General features: G+C 42.1%; 2 protein-coding genes across 2 annotated transcripts in view; one reads left to right on the forward strand and one right to left on the reverse strand.

Moving 5' to 3' along the window:
• Positions 1 to 22,354, reverse strand: part of LOC124273381 (zinc finger protein GLI1-like) — a 208,838-nt gene extending 186,484 nt beyond the window's left edge. The window contains exon 1 of the mRNA XM_046708649.1: positions 22,288 to 22,354. The gene's annotated coding sequence lies outside the window, so the exon portion shown is untranslated. The remainder of the gene's footprint in view (positions 1 to 22,287) is intronic.
• The window catches only part of LOC124273380 (protein Spindly-B-like), a 53,849-nt gene continuing 52,950 nt past the window's right edge, over positions 22,317 to 23,215 (forward strand). The window contains exon 1 of the mRNA XM_046708648.1: positions 22,317 to 22,432. The gene's annotated coding sequence lies outside the window, so the exon portion shown is untranslated. The remainder of the gene's footprint in view (positions 22,433 to 23,215) is intronic.

Below are 23,215 nucleotides of genomic sequence, written 5' to 3' on the forward strand. Positions count from 1 at the left end.
TGGCAGGCCGTAAATAACAGAGTCCGGACCAGACAAACCAGTGGCTGATATCATGAGCAACAAACCACGCTGTCGATGTACATGGACCTGCCATTGTATATCACTTAGTCAGACCGATGATGTCAGTCACTGGAGTGTCTTGTTCAGGCTCCAGTATATACAGACCACCGTTATATAGCTAGAACAATGTTGAGTGAAGTGAGAAGGAATCAAACAATCACAGCACGACGTATCAGTTTAATGTGGGACAAACAAACAAACACAGCACGACGTATCAGTTTAATGTGGGACAAACAAACAAATACAGCACGACGTATCAGTTTAATGTGGGACAAACAAACAAACACAGCACGACGCATCAGTTTAATGTGGGACAAACAAACAAACACAGCATGACGTATCAGTTTAATGTGGGACAAGCAAACAAATACAGCACGACGTATCAGTTTAATGTGGGACAAGCAAACAAATACAGCACGACGTATCAGTTTAATGTGGGACAAGCAAACAAATACAGCACGACGTATCAGTTTAATGTGGGACAAACAAACAAACACAGCACGATGTATCAGTTTAATGTGGGACAAACAAACAAATACAGCACGACGTATCAGTTTAATGTGGGACAAACAAACAAACAAACACAGCACGATGTATCAGTTTAATGTGGGACAAACACAAAAACACAGCACGACGTTCCAGTTTAATGTGAAACAAACACAGCACGACGTATCAGCTTAATGTGGGACAAACAAACAAACAAACACAGCACAATGTATCAGTTTAATGTGGGACAAGCAAACAAATACAGCACGACGTATCAGTTTAATGTGGGACAAACAAACAAACACAGCACGACGTATCAGTTTAGTGTGGGACAAATACAGTACGACGTATCAGTTTAATGTGGGACAAACAAACAAACACAGCACGACGTATCAGTTTAATGTGGGACAAACAAACAAATACAGCACTATGTATCAGTTTAATGTGGGACAAACAAACAAATACAGCACGACGTATCAGTTTAATGTGGGACAAACAAACAAATACAGCACGACGTATCAGTTTAATGTGGGACAAGCAAACAAACACAGCACGACGTATCAGTTTAATGTGGGACAAGCAAACAAACACAGCACGACGTATCAGTTTAATGTGGGACAAACAAACAAACACAGCACGACGTATCAGTTTAATGTGGGACAAGCAAGCAAACATAGCACGACGTATCAGTTTAATGTGGGACAAACACAGCACGAGGTATCAGTTTAATGTGGGACAAACAAACAAATACAGCACGACGTATCAGTTTAATGTGGGACAAACAAACAAACACAGCACGACGTATCAGTTTAATGTGGGACAAACAGAGCACGACGTATCAGTTTAATGTGGGACAAACAAACAAACACAGCACGACGTATCAGTTTAATGTGGGACAAACAAACAAACACAGCACGACGTATCAGTTTAGTGTGGGACAAATACAGCACGACGTATCAGTTTAATGTGGGACAAACAAACAAACACAGCACGACGTATCAGTTTAATGTGGGACAAACAAACAAATACAGCACTATGTATCAGTTTAATGTGGGACAAACAAACAAACACAGCACGACGTATCAGTTTAATGTGGGACAAATACACAAACATGCAAACAAACAAACAAACAAACAAACAAACAAGGGGATTAATACGAATACAGTAAACTACTGTTGTAACGAACACAAAGAGACCACTAATTGTCTAGTGACCGGGATTAAAAAAATAGTTCGTCAGATCCATTAGTTCGTACCACACGTAGGGTTACAGTTGTGATTGTCCGAGCGGAACAGTATGGTGGCTGATTAGGGCCATCGCTTTCTCGCCTTAAAATTCGGAGGCGAGAAAGCGATATCACGACACGAGAAAGCGATAACACGAGACGAGAAAACGATAGCACGTGACGAGAAAGCGATGGCCCTAATCAGCCACCATAGAACAGCGGCTGTTCCCCACCTTTACTGATATGATATGAGGGGACACTGGATGTAACAGACGCTGTCATTGTAGTAATCACTGAAATGACTTCCTTCGCGGGTTTCAACGTTCAGACAGTCAGGCGTGTGATTGCAGCTCTTGATATGAGAATGCATATAATTATGTTCTTGTACATGCTCAGTATGACAAGACAGGGCTCATTTATCTACCTAACACGAATATGTCTTTTCTGAAAATATCATTGACGTGATATTCAGTGTAGCCCATAAATACATATTGTTCAGCAAGTGTTTTCGTTCAGCCATATTCAGCCATGCTGGGATCAGGGTGAATGCTCCTGCTGCTGGAATTGAAGGTTATCATGTTCATGTTGGGAGCAGATGGACGAGGCACACGTCAACAAAGAAAGATTATTATCACCATCAGATTGTAATAAATGACTGGAGCAGAGAGAGCTCGAGTGATGCTGGCTCCGTCAGGCTGGTCAGATCTATCATCAGCTCGGGTGATGCTGGCTCCGTCAGGCTGGTCAGATCCATCATCAGCTCGAGTGATGCTGGCTCCCTCAGGCTGGTCAGGTTCATCATCAGCTCGGGTGATGCTGGCTCCCTCAGGCTGGTCAGGTTCATCATCAGCTCGAGTGATGCTGGTCAGGTTCATCATCAGCTCGGGTGATGCTGGTCAGGTTCATCATCAGCTCGGGTGATGCTGGTCAGGTCCATCATCAGCTCGGGTGATGCTGGTCAGGTCCATCATCAGCTCGGGTGATGCTGGTCAGGTTCATCATCAGCTCGGGTGATGCTGGTCAGGTTCATCATCAGCTCGAGTGATGCTGGTCAGGTTCATCATCAGCTCGGGTGATGCTGGTCAGGTTCATCATCAGCTCGAGTGATGCTGGTCAGGCTCATCATCAGCTCGGGTGATGCTGGTCAGGTCCATCATCAGCTCGGGTGATGCTGGTCAGGCTCATCATCAGCTCGAGTGATGCTGATGCCGTCAGGTCAGGCTCATCATCAGCTCGAGTGATGCTGGTCAGGCTCATCATCAGCTCGGGTGATGCTGGTCAGGTCCATCATCAGCTCGGGTGATGCTGGTCAGGCTCATCATCAGCTCGAGTGATGCTGGTCAGGCTCATCATCAGCTCGGGTGATGCTGGCTCCGTCAGGCTGGTCAGGCTCATCATCAGCTCGGATGATGCTGGTCAGGCTCATCATCAGCTCGAGTGATGCTGGTCAGGTTCATCATCAGCTCGAGTGATGCTGGCTCCGTCAGGCTGGTCAGGCTCATCATCAGCTCGGATGATGCTGGTCAGGTCCATCATCAGCTCGAGTGATGCTGGTCAGGCTCATCATCAGCTCGGGTGATGCTGGTCAGGTCCATCATCAGCTCAGAGCTGGTCAGGTCCATCATCAGCTCGAGTGATGCTGGCTCCGTCAGGCTGGTCAGGTTCATCATCAGCTCGAGTGTTGCTGGCTCCGTCAGGCTGGTCAGGCTCATCATCAGCTCGGGTGATGCTGGTCAGGTCCATCATCAGCTCGAGTGATGCTGGCTCCGTCAGGCTGGTCAGGCTCATCATCAGCTCGAGTGATGCTGGCTTCGTTAGGCTGGTCAGATCCATCATCAGTTTGGGTGATGCTGGCTCCGTCAGGCTGGTCAGGCTGATCATCAGCTCGAGTGATGCTGGCTCCGTGCGGCTGGTCAGGTCCATCATCAGCTCGAGTGATGCTGGCTCCGTCAGGCTGGTCAGGTTCATCATAAGCTCGGATGATGCTGGCTCCGTCAGGCTGGCCAGGTTCATCATCAGCTCGAGTTATGCTGGCTCCGTGCGGCTGGCCAGGTTCATCATCAGCTCGGGTGATGCTGGCTCCGTCAGGCTGGTCAGGCTCATCATCAGCTCGGATGATGCTGGCTCCGTCAGGCTGGCCAGGTTCATCATCAGCTCGAGTGATGCTGGCTCCGTCAGGCTGGCCAGGTTCATCATCAGCTCAGGTGATGCTGGCTCCGTCAGGCTGGTCAGGCTCATCATCAGCTCGAGTGATGCTGGCTCCGTCAGGCTGGCCAGGTTCATCATCAGCTCAGGTGATGCTGGCTTCGTCAGGGTGGTCAGGCTCATCATCAGCTCGGATGATGTTGGCTCCGTCAGGCTGGTCAGGTTCATCATCAGCTCGAGTGATGCTGGCTCCGTCAGGCTGGTCAGGCTCATCATCAGCTCGGGTGATGCTGGCTCCGTCAGGCTGGTCAGGCTCATCATCAGCTCGAGTGATGCTGGCTCCGTCAGGCTGGTCAGGTTCATCATCAGCTCAGGTGATGCTGGCTTCGTCAGGCTGGTCAGGCTCATCATCAGCTCGAGTGATGCTGGCTCCGTCAGGCTGGCCAGGTTCATCATCAGCTCGGGTGATGCTGGCTCCGTCAGGCTGGTCAGATCCATCATCAGCTCGAGTGATGCTGGCTCCGTCAGGCTGGTCAGGCTCATCATCAGCTCGGGTGATGCTGGCTCCGTCAGGCTGGTCAGGTTCATCATCAGCTCGAGTGATGCTGGCTCCGTCAGGCTGGTCAGGTCCATCATCAGCTCGAGTGATGCTGGCTCCGTCAGGCTGGTCAGGTTCATCATCAGCTCAGGTGATGCTGGCTCCGTCAGGCTGGCCAGGTTCATCATCAGCTCGGGTGATGCTGGCTTCGTCAGGCTGGTCAGGCTCATCATCAGCTCGAATGATGCTGGCTCCGTCAGGCTGGCCAGGTTCATCATCAGCTCGAGTGATGCTGGCTCCGTCAGGCTGGTCAGGTCCATCATCAGCTCGAGTGATGCTGGCTCCGTCAGGCTGGTCAGGTTCATCATCAGCTCAGGTGATGCTGGCTCCGTCAGGCTGGCCAGGTTCATCATCAGCTCGAGTGATGCTGGCTCCGTCAGGTCAGGTTCATCATCAGCTCGAGTGATGCTGGCTCCGTCAGGGCTGGTCAGGCTCATCATCAGCTCAGGTGATGCTGGTCAGGTCCATCAGGGCTGGCTGGTCAGGTCCATCATCAGCTCGGGTGATGCTGGTCAGGTCCATCATCAGCTCAGGTGATGCTGGCTCCGTCAGGCTGGCCAGGTTCATCATCAGCTCGAGTGATGCTGGCTCCGTCAGGCTGGTCAGGCTCATCATCAGCTCAGGTGATGCTGGCTCCGTCAGGCTGGTCAGGCTCATCATCAGCTCGAGTGATGCTGGTCAGGCTCATCATCAGCTCGAGGTGATGCTGGCTCCGTCAGGCTGGTCAGGCTCATCATCAGCTCAGGTGATGCTGGCTCCGTCAGGCTGGTCAGGCTCATCATCAGCTCGAGTGATGCTGGTCAGGCTCATCATCAGCTCGAGTGATGCTGGCTCCGTCAGGCTGGTCAGGCTCATCATCAGCTCAGGTGATGCTGGCTCCGTCAGGCTGGCCAGGTTCATCATCAGCTCGAGTGATGCTGGCTCCGTCAGGCTGGTCAGGCTCATCATCATCAGCTCGAGTGTGATGCTGGCTCAGGCTGGTCAGGTTCAGGTCCATCATCATCAGCTCGGGTGATGCTGGCTCCGTCAGGCTGGCCAGGTTCATCATCAGCTCGGGTGATGCTGGCTCCGTCAGGCTGGTCAGGCTCATCATCACCTCGAGTGATGCTGGCTCCGTCAGGCTGGTCAGGCTCATCATCACCTCGAGTGATGCTGGCTCCGTCAGGCTGGTCAGGTTCATCATCAGCTCGGGTGATGCTGGTCAGGCTCATCATCACCTCGAGTGATGCTGGCTCCGTCAGGCTGGCCAGGTTCATCATCAGCTCGGGTGATGCTGGCTCCGTCAGGCTGGTCAGGCTCATCATCACCTCGAGTGATGCTGGCTCCGTCAGGCTGGTCAGGTTCATCATCAGCTCGAGTGATGCTGGTCAGGCTCATCATCACCTCGAGTGATGCTGGCTCCGTCAGGCTGGCCAGGTTCATCATCAGCTCGGGTGATGCTGGCTCCGTCAGGCTGGTTAGGCAGGTCCATCATCAGCCTCGAGTGATGCTGGCTCCGTCAGGCTGGTCAGGCTCATCATCACCTCGAGTGATGCTGGCTCCGTCAGGCTGGTCAGGTTCATCATCAGCTCGGGTGATGCTGGTCAGGTCCATCATCACCTCGAGTGATGCTGGCTCCGTCAGGCTGGTCAGGCTCATCATCACCTCGAGTGATGCTGGCTCCGTCAGGCTGGTCAGGTTCATCATCAGCTCGGGTGATGCTGGTCAGGTTCATCATCAGCTCGAGTGATGCTGGCTCCGTCAGGCTGGTCAGGTCCATCATCACCTCGAGTGATGCTGGCTCCGTCAGGCTGGTCAGGTTCATCATCAGCTCGGGTGATGCTGGCTCCGTCAGGCTGGTCAGACAGTGAATAGAACTTCTTACAAGAAGGTCTGCCCAGTCGAACCCACAAAGAACCTTTGCGGGAAGTCCGACAAATTGATACAAGGGACATTTCGTAATTGAGGTCCGCATATCTGCAATGTTTCTCCTGAATCTCATCAATCACACGTGCGTCAAACGGGACAGAAAAATCAAAGATATAAATACTTTCATTAGTTTCATCAAAAAGGAGATCACGTTTGTTGGTTTGGATACATCTGAGGATGACTTCCGTCTTATTCACAGGATTTCATGGTTGGCATTTCCCATGCCCTCAACATATTTTGGATTGTATCATGGATGGGCCTCTATATCAAAACCACAAGCTTGACGTAGACGGTAATTATATAACTGATTCAGATTCTGTGTTTATGCCACAGCCGAGCATCCACCGACATCGTCTGTTTGTTTGTTTGTCACTCAGCATTGTTCTAGATATTCAGACAGACAGACAGACAGACAGACAAACAGGCAGACAGAGTTTATTTCCAGTAAAAGGCCGTAGGCCCAACATACATTCAAAAGGAAATTCCAGTGTAGTCAGGGGCACAATGATCATTCAAGTGTGTTTGTAATAATCCTTTTAACATAAAATAGATACAAGGCAACAGATTTTACAGTGTCTACATTAGTATTCTTCAAAAGATTTGCTAAAGAATATACGGTATAAGGCTTTTTAACACATTTTGTAATAAACCTCTCTCTTAGGTGTGAATAGGATTCACAAATGAACAGTACATGAAATTCATCTTCAATATAGGTAAGACCTTTAGATTTACATGATGTACAAAATCTTTAAAATCTTACAGCTATTTTAAAATTACTACACCTAAATTGTGCTAAAACAGCTCTTAAATGTGTAGAAAGGTTAACGATAAATAACGTTCAACATTTAACGCAGATTTATAATACTTATAATAGCTGCATTTGGGGGAATTACTCAGGGAAGAGTACCAGGACTGTTTCAAATTATCTGATAATCTTTGTTTAAATAAGCTTATAAACATCTTTACATCACCAACATATTGGCTCAACCAAACATATCCAAAACCAAAATTAAAAAGAAGACTTTTAACTTTTGATGCCCATGTTGTTCTACCACTATCATCTAATGACTTAAGCATAAGGTAGCTTTGTACAGGTAATCTGTCATGATGAAGTTGTAACAATATACACCAATATTTGATTGCACGGGTCATATGATTAAACTGCAGGGGCAATCTGCCACATTCACCCAGGGCCATGGAATTACAAGATGACCTATTTATTTTAAGATAGTTTTTACAAAAATCAAGCTGTACCGATTCAATACTTTTACAAGAGAAGTTCCCCATATTTCTGATCCATAGCATAATATTGGTGTGATCAGTGCATCAAAAATTTCGAATTAATCTGTACGGTTAATGTTTCCGAATTTCTTTTGAAAGTGATTAACTGATAGAATTGCCTTTCTAGCCTGAGATGCTAAACACAATTGTGCCCTGGACCAAACAAGTTTTGGTGTAAATATGATGCCAAGATAATTATAAAAAGATACTGTTTCTATTTGTTCCCCATTAAATTACCACTTTTTATAAGATCTAAGAGGCCCTCCATTTCTGAAAACAACCACTTTTGTTTTCTTAAGGTTTACTTTCATTCCTGTTTCCTTGCAAAATAATTCAAGGGCATTTATCTTTTTCTGCAGTTGAATACAAGTATCCGAAAGAGCCGAAACATCATCAGCAAACACATTATTGAAAACAGCAGTGATAAATATTCCCTTACCACCTTCACTTTGCATAATTGTGCATAAATAATTAATAAATATTATAAATATCTGAGGGCTTAAAATGTATCCCTGGCGGGTACCCACATTACAAGAAAATTGTTTAGAAAGTCCCTCAGGGGTTCTAACACAGGCACAGAGTGAATTATACATACATGTGATAATATCTAAGAACTTCCCATCTAATCCAACCTTATGAAGAGAATCTATAAGTATATCATGTTTAAGAGTATCGAAAGCTTTTGAAAGATCGATAAAAAGACAATAAAATCTGCCCTGTTTTTACATGAATATTTCTGTATGACAGCCTAAAGTGTAAAAATGTGGTCTGTTGTAGAATAGTTTTCCCTGAAGCCAACCTGATATTCACAAATATTATTATTTAAATCACACCAAATTTTTAATCTTTTATTAAGAATTGATGTAAATAATTTACAAAGGGAATCAATGAGGGATATACCACGGTAATTATCGGGGTCGTTCTTGTCGCCAGATTTTAACAAAGGGCAAATTATGCTCTTACCCCAACTGGGAGGGAAATAGCCAGAGTCATAAATTTTGTTAAAAAGAACAGTGAGAGTAGGGACAATGAAACTTCTCGACTCCCTTAAAAATTCATTAGCAATTCCGTCTGGACCAGGGGCTTTACTGTTTGGCAAAGAAAGGATAGTTGTGGATATTTCTTGTTCGGAAAATGGTTGGTTACAAAAAAGAATCAGTGTTGCTTGTAGATTGTAAAGGTGAAGGTAACTGTTCTAGATATACATGTACGACGGTGGCCTGTATATACTGGAGCCTAAACAAGACACTCCAGTGATTGACATCATCGGTCTGACTAAGTGATATACAATGGCAGGTCCATGTACATCGACAGCGTGGTTTGTTGCTCATGATATCAGTCACTGGTTTGTCGGAAAACAAAACGGAAATAAACTCCATTAAGAGGTCTTTCAGAGAGTCTCCAGCCACCCCGTTTGGGCCACACTCATTTAATAAAAATTATAAGTGCATTTATAATGCGCTGAACTCCATTTACGCGGTGAATGCTCATATAGCGCTAACAATCAAAGCTCAGCAAATTATCACCCAGGGCAACCCAAGCTGCCTGTGGGGCGCTAGAAGGTTAATAGTCTTATCCCACCGGGTACCCATTTTCTGCTGGGTGAACAACCTCTATTGCCTGAGACCACATGTGTCACGTGTGATTCGTTGTGGGGCAGTCTTTAAGTCCTAGAACCTAGGAGTCAAGCTGCCAAACACTGTCACCCGTCCAAGGACTCCGCGACCAACGTTGCTGAACTTCACCTTTGTGACATGAGCGCTATGCAGGACCACACAACAACACCATTTAATTCTGTTCAGTAGAACAGCACGGCATCTTCAACAAAAAACAGCATGGACATCGACATCATGGACATTATGGCCTATCCTATGGCTGCACAAATTTGGAAAAGAAAAATAATCCTTTTGATATATTTTGAAATTGTATTTCTCTCATATCACTTCCTGGTTTGCACAAGTGAGTCGGCGAGTAGACTTGACGCTGCTCTTTAAAAGAACAAGTTGTATGTATCGTTTCAGGAAGAACTGGACAAAATAAATTGTCTCGGGATTTACAAGAACAATAATGTCTGAGATCCTGGAACAATAGTTGTAATAAAATGGTTCTGCTGACAGATCTGGGAGCAGTGGCTGAAAAACATTCTGCTTCTCACAGAAACGTGCAAAGGGGATACAAAAAGTAAATACTTATTGAACGTTAGGGACATAGCAGGGTTATCACATTGTAACATTGCCTGGAGTTTCTATATAAAGTCGGTTAATTTCATTCAATTATGAATACCTTGTATGTAATTCCTATTTCTCTAAATAATATTGTAAAATTTGCAAATATGACGTCAAGCGGATAATTGTTCTTTTATCAGTGAGTGAATGTAGTTTTACAACGCTTCTAGCAATATTCCAGCAATATCACAGCGGGGGACACGAGAAATGGGCTTCACACATTATACCCGTTTTGGGAATCGAACCCGGGTCTTCAGCGTGACTAGCGAACGCTTTAACCACTAGGCTACCCCACCGCCCCAGTTTCTATATCAAGTTGCCCCATCATTTTCATCTGCTTTATCTATAACCGATGAAGACGGGCATTGTCAAAACCACACGGAAAGACAATGATAAATTGAGTAAAATGATAAGCTTAAGATGCTCAATAAAACCCCAAATAACGGTACACGGCCAAATATGTGGAATCCGGTGACGTCATTCGTTTGTTCACTTATCAGCAAATGAAAAAACAGTCCATGTTATCAAAACATTAAATCACGGTTATGTCAGCTATATCACGAAACTGACATCCTTTTTGTCATTTACCCATGTCTTTTTACAACACGTTTTGGTCTACCCGTTACTTATTCGTTACGAACGTCGAAAACTCGCCATTTCTCGGTTCATTTCGTCATCTATTTCTGGTATATATGCACATTATCAGATTATCAGCGTGTGAGCATATGTGTGATAACTGCACATATCATATAATGGATAATGTTATCGCTGCAATGAAGCGATACTATAAACAGTATCACGATCGAATAAATATTTAAATGGAAATACCACTCGTTTGTTGTCGTAGCGTAAATATCATATATCGCCATAGGCTCCCATAATGCATTTTTACAATACGGTAACACGCTGATAATCTCTTCTTACCGTTTTCCTTAATCCAATCATCTATAAAAAATATATTTATTGAGATAAACTGACCTACAAAAAAGAGTGCACACCTGGGGCCCGTTTCACAAAGCGATCGTAGCGCTACGACTGTCGTAAGTCTGTGTTAAAGTATGGGAGTTACGATCACCTTAGCGCTACGACTGTCGTAAGTCTATGTTAAAGTATGGGAGTTACGATCACCTTAGCGCTACGACTGTCGTAAGTCTGTGTTAAAGTATGGGAGTTACGATCACCTTAGCGCTACGACTGTCGTAAGTCTATGTTAAAGTATGGGAGTTACGATCACCTTAGCGCTACGATCTCTTTGCACAACGGCACCCTGGTGTTTTGGGAATTGTTTTGTAACGTTACCAGTATGAAAAGTGTTTGATTATGAAATTATCTCCAAGTGCCAGTTAGGTATTGTCTTTAATACGTCAGTTTACATCAAAGTAATGTTTATCAATGCTTATGAATGCGGATAGTCCCCTAAGACAAGTCATAATTATTATCTATTACATTGACACGTGTATAGTTTTCTGTCAAAAAGGGTAGATCGCCGCCATATAGCTGGAATATTGCTGAGTTCGACGTACTCACTCACTCGGTCTGTAAATAATCGAGTCTGGACCAGACAATCCAGTCATCAACAGCATGAGCATCGATAAACGCAATTCAGATACGATGACGTGTCAACCAAGTCAGCAAGCCCGTTACGACAAGCATGGGTTGCTGAAAAACAATTCTAACCCGGATCTTCACGGGTATGTTGGGCCTTGGAGTGCTGGCGGTCTGCTAATTCTCCGACATTGCTTCGAGGAATTACCTCATAATGATCATTATCCTTATAAGTAACATGAACAAAAGAGATCTCTTTACAAAAATTGATGCCTTGAGCCATGGTATTTGTTGATTCATACAGACCAGGATTATCGAGTTCATCAATGTCAGTGCACTTAAGGCAAAAAAACGGCGGGAATCGTTATAGTGCCTCATTCTTGTCTGGTTTCAATATCACTGCATGTCAAATCTTGAATATGACCAGGGCCCCCTTTCACAAACCACTAAGGTGATCGTAAGTCACTAAAGTAACCTTAGTGCAATGTTAAAGAAGTTAAGGTTTACCTTAGTAAAGGTTGCTTCGTGAAAGGAGCCCCAGGTCTGTGGTCTATACCAAAATACGCACGCCACGAATATAATTAGAAAATCTTTCGAAAAAGACATGAAAAACAAATAAACACCGTCTAAAAAAAAATAAAATTTAGCATTATAATCACACTGTCCGCCAATAGGTAGAAGAGTCAACTGCCATCGTCTGTACAACATGGAAGAAAACGCATGAAAGCACTCAAGGAATATTACTTGTGAAAAGTGAGATGTTTTCGGTTTGTGGTATAGAGTGAGTGAGTGAGTGTGTTGTTTCTCGCCCATTTCCCGGTTAACGTTTTTGTTTCAACTTGAGAATCAACACTTAACAGATACTGGGGGCTCGTCCGGGAAAGAAATTCAATATCTCACATTTTTTGGATATAAATTTTATGGTTGAATATTGTGTGAAACCAACTAAGGTGTTTAATGTGGGTAAGTTGTTAGCAGCCCTTCTATTGAACAAGTTAACATGTTCTAAATGTCGGAACTGGTCGAACTGGTCAAATATTACAGACTTTATATCAGATTTGGTGTTCGAGGTCAAGAAACATTTGATCACATTCCTGGTTGAAGAAGAAAATTTGGACGTGATGCTTTGGCTGTGATTGGGGAGAAGACTGACGTTTTGGCTCTTTCGCAATTGGAATCGGAAGATAAAAATTGGCTATTGAACACAAAATTCAGATGAGGCAGTGGGAAATTGAAAAAGAAAAGAAAGGAAAAATTGAAAAATTGGAAGCTGATGCTGACAAAATGAGATTGGAAGAAGAAGAAGAAGAAGAAGAAGAAGAAGAAGAAGAAGAAGAAGAAGGGAGAAACATTTTGGTATCAAATGGAACAGCTCGAAATACACGGTCATCTCTCTCAAAGTATATACGCCAACAGGTAACAGATAACTTGTTCTCGTATTTGTGTGGTGTATGTGGATTTACAAGTGAACCTCTCCATTTTGTGACGTTGCAGTCTGACTAAGTGTCTGGGTTAGATCAGGTGGGTCGTGGGGGTTGTAGAAGCTCTCCGCCCAAAGGTGGGACTTGTTTGGCCGATCCAGTTGTTTGTCATGAGCCTCTCACTTCGGAAAGTGGTGACAATCTTGGATAAAGAGTCCAGGTTTTTTTCCTTCCTGTGTTGTTACTCGTGCTGAGACAAATTTCTTCTGAGAATGATTCCAGAATCTGGCTCAATTTGTCTGTTGAGGAACCAGTTCTGGGCTTGGAGCAGATGGTTAAGTTGCAGGGAGACGACCCAGAACTCAAAGTTCTTGCCAATACGTCTCTCTCTCTAGAAGAAGCTGATACGGTTCCGTTTGTTATTATGCAAAGGATGGCGTTTCGATGAGGAAATGGAGGCTGCCAGATGTAATGCTGACAATGAATGGAGAATTTTACATCAGATTGTTCACCAAGATTTCCAGACGGAAAAGCACGGCTCGGGTCATTATCAAGGCTTTGGTGAAGTTCTTCACTATGTATGGTTTGTCTGAGACTATTCAGACAGATCTAGGCTCCAACTTCATGTCCGGTGTATTCCAACAGGTTGTGCACTAGTTAGGTATAACTCCATATAACTCAGGCTACGTCCAGTGCATGTTATCCTGAATCTCAGGGAACTCCAGAAAGATTCAACCAGGCTCTCAAACATGTGATGAGGCCTTACTGTATTGAGACTTGCATGACGGACTTGCATGAAGGTCTTGCATGACGGACTTGCATGAGAAGGACTTGTATGACGGACTTGCATTAGAAGGACTTGCATGAAGGACTTGCATGAGAAGGACTTGCATGACGGACTTGCATGAGAAGGACTTGCATGACGGACTTGCATGAAGGACTTCCATGAGAAAGACTTGCATGAAAAGGACTTGCATGACGGACTTGCATGAGAAGGACTTGCATGACGGACTTGCATGAGAAGGACTTGCATGACGGACTTGCATCAATGACTTGCATGAGAAGGACTTGCATGACGGACTTGCATGAAGGCATTCGTTTGTTGTGAGGGGGTCAGTTCAGGAATCCCCAAGTTTCAATCCATATGACCTTGTTTTTGGACATACTGTTCCTGGACCTATTAAGCACTTTGAAGGAGCAGTGGCTTAATGGTAGGTCTGAAATGAGCTTATTGGACTATGTTTCATCTGTTTGGCTTGTGAAGCTTGTGAAGTTGAAGACATAATATGAAAGAGACCCAGGAGAACATTAAAGTAAATTATCACAATTCCTTCGTCTTTGTCAACATAATGTTCGTCTTAATTATGAGCTAATTCCCCAGTCGACCAAGTCTACGCGTTGACAATATGATTAGAAAGTATCCTGAAAGAATGACTATGTACCTGCTCAAAGTGCTGCCTCTGTTGCTCTTGTATATAAGGTATTACATTGTCATACTGATGACAGATTTGGATTTGTAAAAGTTTTGATGGTGTTGCTGACAATGCTAGCCCTAAGCTACGCAATTCTGAAGATTTAGCCAACTTAGATGTTACAATAGGTCATTTGATGCCTGAGGTCACTTGTACCTGACCAGGGGCGGATCCAGAGGGTGTGGATGAACGCCCCCGAAAATAAATTCCCTGAGGAGCATTTCCCCCGTCATGTTTCTGGATCCGCTCCTGCTGACCAAGTCAGTGGGACTGGAGTTCACCTTCTTGTGCCACAGCATGATGGGAGTACCGATATGTACGCAGTACAGGTCGACAATATACAGGTTGTGTACACAGAACACGAATCCAACACATACACACACAACACAGTTAAATCTAAAACCCTTTCTGAAACCTCTAAAAGCGTTCTTTATTGAGACAGATCGCCAGAACATATCTGATCACAATCTGATCATGATAACGTTTTTCGAATTTGTACTTTGTTCCATTCTATCAGTTCATCACGATTTCGCAATTTGTTTCAACCCTGACGCTAGATTTATGTTTCGGGACATCCTATAATTTCCTTTGAGAAGAAGCCACCCCCAATCCGTCACGAACTGCCGTCCAACACACTTCAAGACAGGGCATGTCACTTGGCGGATGTGCGTCTCTTTCAAATGCCAGACACGGGTAACTTCTATCATCTAACGATCCCATCCGTGCACGTACCCGTGGGGCCTCGCGTTATTAACTATCACAGGTTCAACGTCGCTGGAACTAAATAAAGCTGGCCATTAGTTAAACGGTAACCTAGAATATGAAGTGCAGATCATCGCTTCCTGCTCGAAGTTGTCACGGTGAGCCTGTCACGGGTCGCCTGTAGACATGGCTATAAGCGGGTGAATGCTGATGGTTTCCTGGAAAGGTAATTCTAAGAGGCACACACGGAAAAAACGAAATACAGCCTGATAGGCAACAGACAAGTGGCAGTTGGACAGGGAATCTGACTATTGACAGATTTGATCGATCGTCGATACGTGACATGGTTACTGTTCGAACTGAGGAATGTATTTAAATATGTCATTATGATGGAAATATTTATTGGTATACGGGTGACTTATGAAATATTTATTAACATAATGGTGACGTATGAAATATGTATTGTAACACTGATTGACTATGAATATGTGTATGTGAAACAATATAGATATATATATGGGCATTGATGGGGATATGATGACATTCAAGCGTAAATATGGTAGCAGACGATGTTTACCTCGATAAGGAAGTACGCTATTGCAGCTGCGTAGAATTACCGGACGCGTGGAATTACCGGACTCGGTTGTATGTGTTCACTCAAGCTGCTATCAGCGGCATGCTTGTCGTAAGAGGCGACTAACGGGATCGGGTGTCCAGGCTTGGCCAACACATGTCATCATATCCCCATCAATGCCCATGCTGTTGATCACTGGATTGTCTGGTCCAGACTCGATTATTTACAGGCTGCCGCCATATAGCTGGAATATTGCTGATAGCAATTCTCCATTTCTTATGAAATACAAGAGTGAGTGAATGAGTGAGTGAGTGAGTTTTACGTCGAACTCAGCAATATATCAGTGTGTGGCGTTAAACAACCAACCAACCAAGCTATGAGCGGCATTAGAGGTACACCACTTATATAATATACATCTTAATATACAGGTATACGATATGCATCAACCACTTCACCAACCAAGCTATGAGCGGCATTAGAGGTACACCACTTATATGATATACATCTTAATATACAGGTATACGATATGCATCAACCACTTCACCAACCAAGCTATAAGCGGCATTAGAGGTACACCACTTATATAATATACATCTTAATATACAGGTATACGATATGCATCAACCACTTCACCAACCAAGCTATAAGCGGCATTAGAGGTACACCACTAATATACTCTCCCCAAAAAGAAACGCATATAGGAATTTCAACTGTATTTTTATGTTTATTTTGAAACATCTTGTAGTCTTTATGAGTCAATGGAATCTTAATATACAGGTATACGATATATATCAACCACTTCACCGAGCAATAAGATCAGATATCAGAGTACAATATTCAGTTGCGAATCATGCTGTTTGGGTTTGATGGTAACATCGTCTTACACTTTTTGGATAATTTTCGTAGAGTTCCTAGTTTTCGATTTTTAAGAAGTAAACTTTTAAAGAACTATTGTTTAGTGTAAAAATATATTGGGGACTAGCTGTTTTCTTTCATTGTCCGAAACTGGCCAGATAGAGAAGTAATGAAATTCATCACGTAAATCAACTGATTTACAAAGTGGAAAGTTACTTATTTTCTGTCTGCCAGTTTCAGTGGGAAAATTGTGATTGGAGGCTCAGTAGCAATACACGAAAACATTTTTTGTCAAATTCAGGTAAATTTCCAAACTTATATCATGTATATAGACGTTATGCATGGTTCCTTTGGAAGATGTATATATCGTAGCTCTCCAAAATTATACATGAGTTTATTTTTAAGTATATTTTCTAAAAGTTGAAAAAATTTGTGATTGCCCCATGTAACTTAGTCCAAGATCATCGAACATGACTTTCACAAATATTATTCAATCATGTTTGCATCTTTCCAACGCATCATCATTGTACAACATCTTGTAGATGGGGAGATATATGTTTGGTGTTGTTGTTTTTTCAAAAAGCTATTTTGCACAAAAAAACATATTATTCTAATTTTAACTTGCTAAACCAATAGAGATAAAGATATGACTGTTAGTAGAATACGATTTTCTAAATACCGTCTGAGGTGCGAATAACAGACAATTTGATTCAATTAATTTTTGTAAGCGAATATTTGGAATAGAGTGAAAAAGATGATTGGTGTTTACTTGTATATACTAATGTACCGCTATCAACTGCCAATGCCAAATTAAACATCTTAAACTAAAATAAAGGGTTTTCTTTAATGTTCATATTCCCAAAATTATTCAAATCAAAACCATCATCATTCGATCCCGGTGCTTTAGAAGTTTCCAAAATGAGCGATTTTGGGGGGGGATTTTTAAAAAAAAAAGTTATGCACCTACTCCGGCAAAATACGGGGCGGGTGCTTTTTGTATTGGCTGGGCTGGCTTCGAGCTAACAATAGATAAGTTTATGTTAGCGAACGAAGGTCCAAAATTTAAGAATTTAAAAATAACTTATTTTAGCAATATTCCAGCAATATCAGGGCGGGGGACACCAGAAATGGACTTCACACATTGTACCCATGTGGGGAATCGAACCCGGGTCTTCGGCTTGACGAGCGAACGCTTTAACCGCCCCGCGCTCTCCAGAGTGCATGTACCGAACTGTCAGTGCCATGCGCCTGCGTGCATGGAGGACAAACGGCAACTCCAACAATTGAGACGTATAAAAACCGAGTTTGGCGCTTTATTGTTCTTTATCTGAACATGAAACATGAGAGAGAGAGAGAGAGAGAGAGAGAGAGAGAGAGAGAGAGAGAGAGAGAGAGAGAGAGAGAGAGAGAGAGAGAGAGAGAGAGAGAGAGAGAGAGATCCCAAACACCTCCTTACGTAACACCTTCTTGGGAACACCTTCTTACGAAACACCTTTTTATGAACACATCTTTGGGAACACCTTACGAAACACCTTCTTATGAACACCATCTTGGGTGCACCTTCTTACGAAACACCTTCCTAGGAACACCTTACGTAATATATCGTACGAAATTAAGGATAACAGAGAGAGAGAGAGAGAGTTCAGGGCGAAAGTGTGCTTTATTACGCTATACATGGTTGTTCGAGCGAACTGTATTTCTTAATTCTCAGATGCTTCGGTGAAAGATCAAAGGCGCCGACAGTAGTGTATCAGACGATTGTGTACACTCGTGCTTTATTGTTATAATAGTTCAGGACGAAAGTGTGCTTTATTACGCTATACATGGTGGTAGAGCGAACTGTATTTCTTAAATACATATATTGGTATACGTCACTTATGAAATAATTATTAGCATACTGGTGACTTATGAAATACGTATTGTAACATTGGTTGACTATGCATATGTGTATGTGAGACAATATAGATATTTACTCGCATACTTGTTACATATTATCTGTTCCTGCTGGCTCCCCAGGTAGTATAGGCAACGACAGACATGTTATTTAAATCTTTGTCGCCCTTGCATTATCCTGGTTTTATTGGTCTGACAATGATACTGGTGGTGGTGAGGCTCATCCTCTATAACCAAGGGTATTATCCTTGGCTGTGATAAACCACCTTGACCCCTGTGATCGCACTTATCCCTGAATTAGAGAGAGAGTTCTGCATAATAATTTCAGTTTAAATCAAATAAATAATACCATTAAGACTTTTCTAGACCATGGATCTGTTTTATAGACCAAGGATCTGCACCAAATTAAATTGTTCAGGGTGTGGTTCAGTTATAGTGATAACATTTTTTTTTGTAAATTACATCTGACAAGTTTGCTTTCAGACGTCCAGCATTTGAGAGTGGTACATAACATATCCTTATTTGGAAATGATTTTAAAAAACTTGAAACAATGTATGTTCAATATTACTCGCAGACTATGGGATGTTAAATGTGATGGGGTTATTAATTTAACTAAGAAAATCGCACTTCTCTAGAACCCAGAGAATTGAAAGGTTATTCCGTCACTCAATCGGAGTTCTTTTTGTAAATATTACATCTGACAATTATACTTAAGTTTGCTTTCAGACACCCATTTCAGAGTGGTACATTACATATCCTTATTTGGAAATGATTTAAATTTTATTGAAACAATGTATGTGCAATATTACTCGCAGACTATTGGATGTTAAATTTAATGGGATTATAAATCCTCCTCAGAAAATTGCACTTTTCTAGAACCCAGAGAAATGAAAGGTTATTTCGCCAAGAAACATTAATGAAATCCTATTCCGTTTCTTTTCCGTGTCGTAACATAGATGTCGATGAGTTTTGCAGACTTGGGTCACGGTGACCCAACTATGCTGCATGGTTCAATGTCTTGATTACTAGGTCAGGTCGCAGAGACATGGAAGCTCTTTATTGGAAAGTCGTGATTACGTAACAAGGCACATGACACGTGTTATATTTCTGTGGTATTTATGAAAGAATAAGATAAATCTTAGTGTTCTTTCAGCATCAATCGGCGACATCGGTTTATCTTTGAATGATGATTCCGTTCGCATAGCGTACATTATGTTCCTGACAGCAAGAGTCGTGTTTTCATCGCCATAAATGGGAACGGACACGATGACATGATATTCAACATGAACATGATCGTTCGAATTCAATTGTTGATGAAACAATCCGTCGACAGTTTTAGCTTACCACATCTAAATACAGCGTATGATATTCAGTACATAAAAATCTCAGTGAATATATCAGTTAAGTATAAGGCCATATACAGCAAAACCTCTTTAATCCGATTCTCGTTAATGTGGTCAACTACAAATGACGCTGAAGGGGTCGTTGTCGGCACAGGTACTACAGATATGTATCCCAGGTACGTCTCAGTGAATATATCAGTTAAGTATAAGGCCATATATAGCAAAACCTCTTTAATCCAATTCTCGTTAATGTGGTCAACTACAAATGACAGGGTTATTGTCAGTCTGTTACTCCAATCCGTGTGCAAAATAACCCAAACAATATCAGGGTGACAAATATTAAACATTGTCCAAATTCACTAAATTAAGTAATATTAATTTTGCAGGTTAAAATATTTTATTTAAAAAGGGGATGTACATATTTACACATGGTTAAACCTGTATTCCAGTAAATGTAAAATAATATTATATTTGGGAAGTGCGAGATGTCACCCTACTAAATATATTTGATTGATTTAAATTAAATCAACATATCATCTCCAATCATACACATGGTTTATATAGACTATGAACTAAAACCCGAACTGGTTTGTTGTCGACAAGTTTTATCGCAAGTTCTGGAGTACTTCCATGCCGTTTGGAGAGCCGAGATTATTAGCTGAAGCTTGATGTCGTTCAGAGCCACTGCTGACGTCATCAGAGCGGAGTATCTTAATTACAGTGTTGAAACGGGCGATCAATCTATTGCCCCAATGAACTCGTTCCAGGGAGAAATAAAACAGGAATATTTTGAGATAGAGATAGAACGCGTGTAAGGCATTAAGCTAGAGCTCCCCATATGCTCCATGAAATCAATGCTGACAAGTGAAGTATTTTCTTTACAAAAGGCCAGTTTCGAATGTTTCGGTTCTGGAGAAGAAAACACACACACACACACACACACACACACACACACACACACACACACACACACACACACACACACACACACACACACACACACACACACACACACACACACACACACACACACACACATTGACAATTGAAAAACAGTTGATGGATATGAGAGAGAGAGAGAGAGAGAGAGAGAGAGAGAGAGAGAGAGAGAGAGAGAGAGAGAGTATACTGAGGTGAAATATTACTGCTAGGAATAGTATTTTAAAAAGTGTGAAGTGATTTCATGTCGTGAAAATATAGTTTCTGAATCACAAAAATTAAAGTACAAGGCGAGTTGGCCAGCAAAAAACTTACCTCTAATTTTTGAAGGATTGCTTGAGGAAAAGTTCAACACGTATATGATAAATCAAATAATCTAAACAATATTACTTGTATCAATAGCAAAGGAACGTTTCAGATGTTAATTTGACACAGAATCACCCTCACATCGAAGAAGGTTTGAAATGGGATGCATGAAAATTGGATAGCTCTTAATGTTACTTTGAAATGATACAAAATGTTATTGGAACATATGGTGTCGATTTCATAGCGTGCAACGTATTTTGTAACATATGTTGTATATAAACTGGAGGCTAGATATCTTTCTGCGGGATACGATCTTTACTAGCGTAGATGCACGTATATATACCAGAAACATACGTGCACTGTGCATACACGTACATTGTGAAAATGTTATCATCCAATTAAAAACATTTTAATAGAAAACATGTAACCTAATCTTTTAATAAAACTTATGGATGTTGCAGGTACGGGCACTTTCACGAACAGTTGAACCCCAACACCCAACCCCGCCCCTATCCCCACCAAAACGCCCACCCCTCAAACCCCCACCCCTGTACTATGCTCATTTCTATCCCAATCCCCAGTACTTGGTCCACTTTCCGAAATATAACGTTGAGTAATAGCCTATGGCCAGTTCGGCGAGTTTTGGATAAAGTCAAAGCAAAATTAAATATAGGTCTTTCTAAAGGAGGTGGTATAATTGTCCTCGCGAAACTACGACTAATCTGGGTGTAATATCTTTCACCATGTTCTAACAAGGTCCTGGATAGCCCCACTAGTGCCCTTACATGGGTGACATTAAATTCATCGTTCTATATTTATATTAGTGAGAATAAAATGACTATAGAAACTTTATTTGATATCTTAAAATCGCAGTGAATAAAGTATTGATTAAAAATATAGCACAAAGTGTGTGACTCAAATGTGTTGGGTTACTCTTATTCTGAATCGGGGATAATATGGAATCATCGTGGTTCTGTGTTAACATCATCGCATGTGGGCAATGACATTATATAAAAAGTTAAATAGTATAACAGATGTTTAAATGTACTTTTCACATACCAATTCCATGTTTCCGTACATACAAAATATTAGTTAAATCCGTCTTCCAGTTGTGATTCTTAATATATATCTAGCTTTAACGCACACCTACATCTCACTTGGTGAAAAAAACAACAAACACGCACGATAAATCACACACACGGTGCATGCTAACATATAGTTCCCACAAACGCATCTTATAGGGATGATAAGTTCTGTATTACGTTTAAAAAAAATATCAGTGCGATAGAGAGTAGAAAGCGTACTTACTTTTTGCTGTATCTTCCAGCGTCGATGAGTAGGTGTGTTTCGCGAGGAATTCCGATCCGTACTTTGGATTGTTTAGAAATTACCTCCCTTTACTGTAGTGGCGCAAAAATCAAAATTCGTGTTTGGCATTTGAGCTTGTTAACCGGTAGGTATATTTACACCACAGCATATGCAGCATATAATTTTTAATATTTTAATCTTAGAAAGATATAATGTTCATTGTTGTGAAGTCATAATCGATTATGGTCGTTGTAGTATCCAGTTGTATCAGATTGGGGAAACCTACCGATGGGCCTATAATAGACCAAACGGGATATTATGGTGATCGGAAAGAAAGTCACAGGAAAACAAGTCACTGATATAAAGTCACAATTTTGCCTAGGAAAAAAGTCAAAGGGAGAAAAGTCACAATAACTGTTTATTATCTGTGTGATATGTTTAATTATGACCATAAATCACAGGATCAATCACAGACTTGCGTGCTTCCTGTACATGTGTCCTTCAAATACTATTTTCAAATATTGTTGCTCTTAATAAAAATCCATGATGCAAATGGGAAAGGACATGGCCAAACATATACCAAGTTTCTTCCTTCTCATGTTAGTTGGAGAAGGAAACAGAATTATATACACTTGTAACATATGTTACATCTATTTGTGATTACACTTTCTTAGTAAAGTACAAATTCTAGTACTTTTGTTGGATTGAGTCCCATCCGCCCCCACACCCTCAGTCAGGTACCTAATCGCCAGCATACAAAGTACAGTACCGTACAGTAGACAACTCTCATTACTTAATTAACAGAGTGACCCCTGTTCACTGATCAGTGGTCTCTTCTGCACTTGGTTTCACGCCCCAATTACCTCATTAATTATGTTATGTCAGAAACAGAAGCTGTTATAACAATTGAGATATTTTACAGCTCACT

This window comes from Haliotis rubra, unplaced genomic scaffold (genome assembly GCF_003918875.1).
Source record: "Haliotis rubra isolate DU_JTF1 unplaced genomic scaffold, ASM391887v1 Scf18, whole genome shotgun sequence".
Classification (NCBI taxonomy): domain Eukaryota; kingdom Metazoa; phylum Mollusca; class Gastropoda; order Lepetellida; family Haliotidae; genus Haliotis; species Haliotis rubra.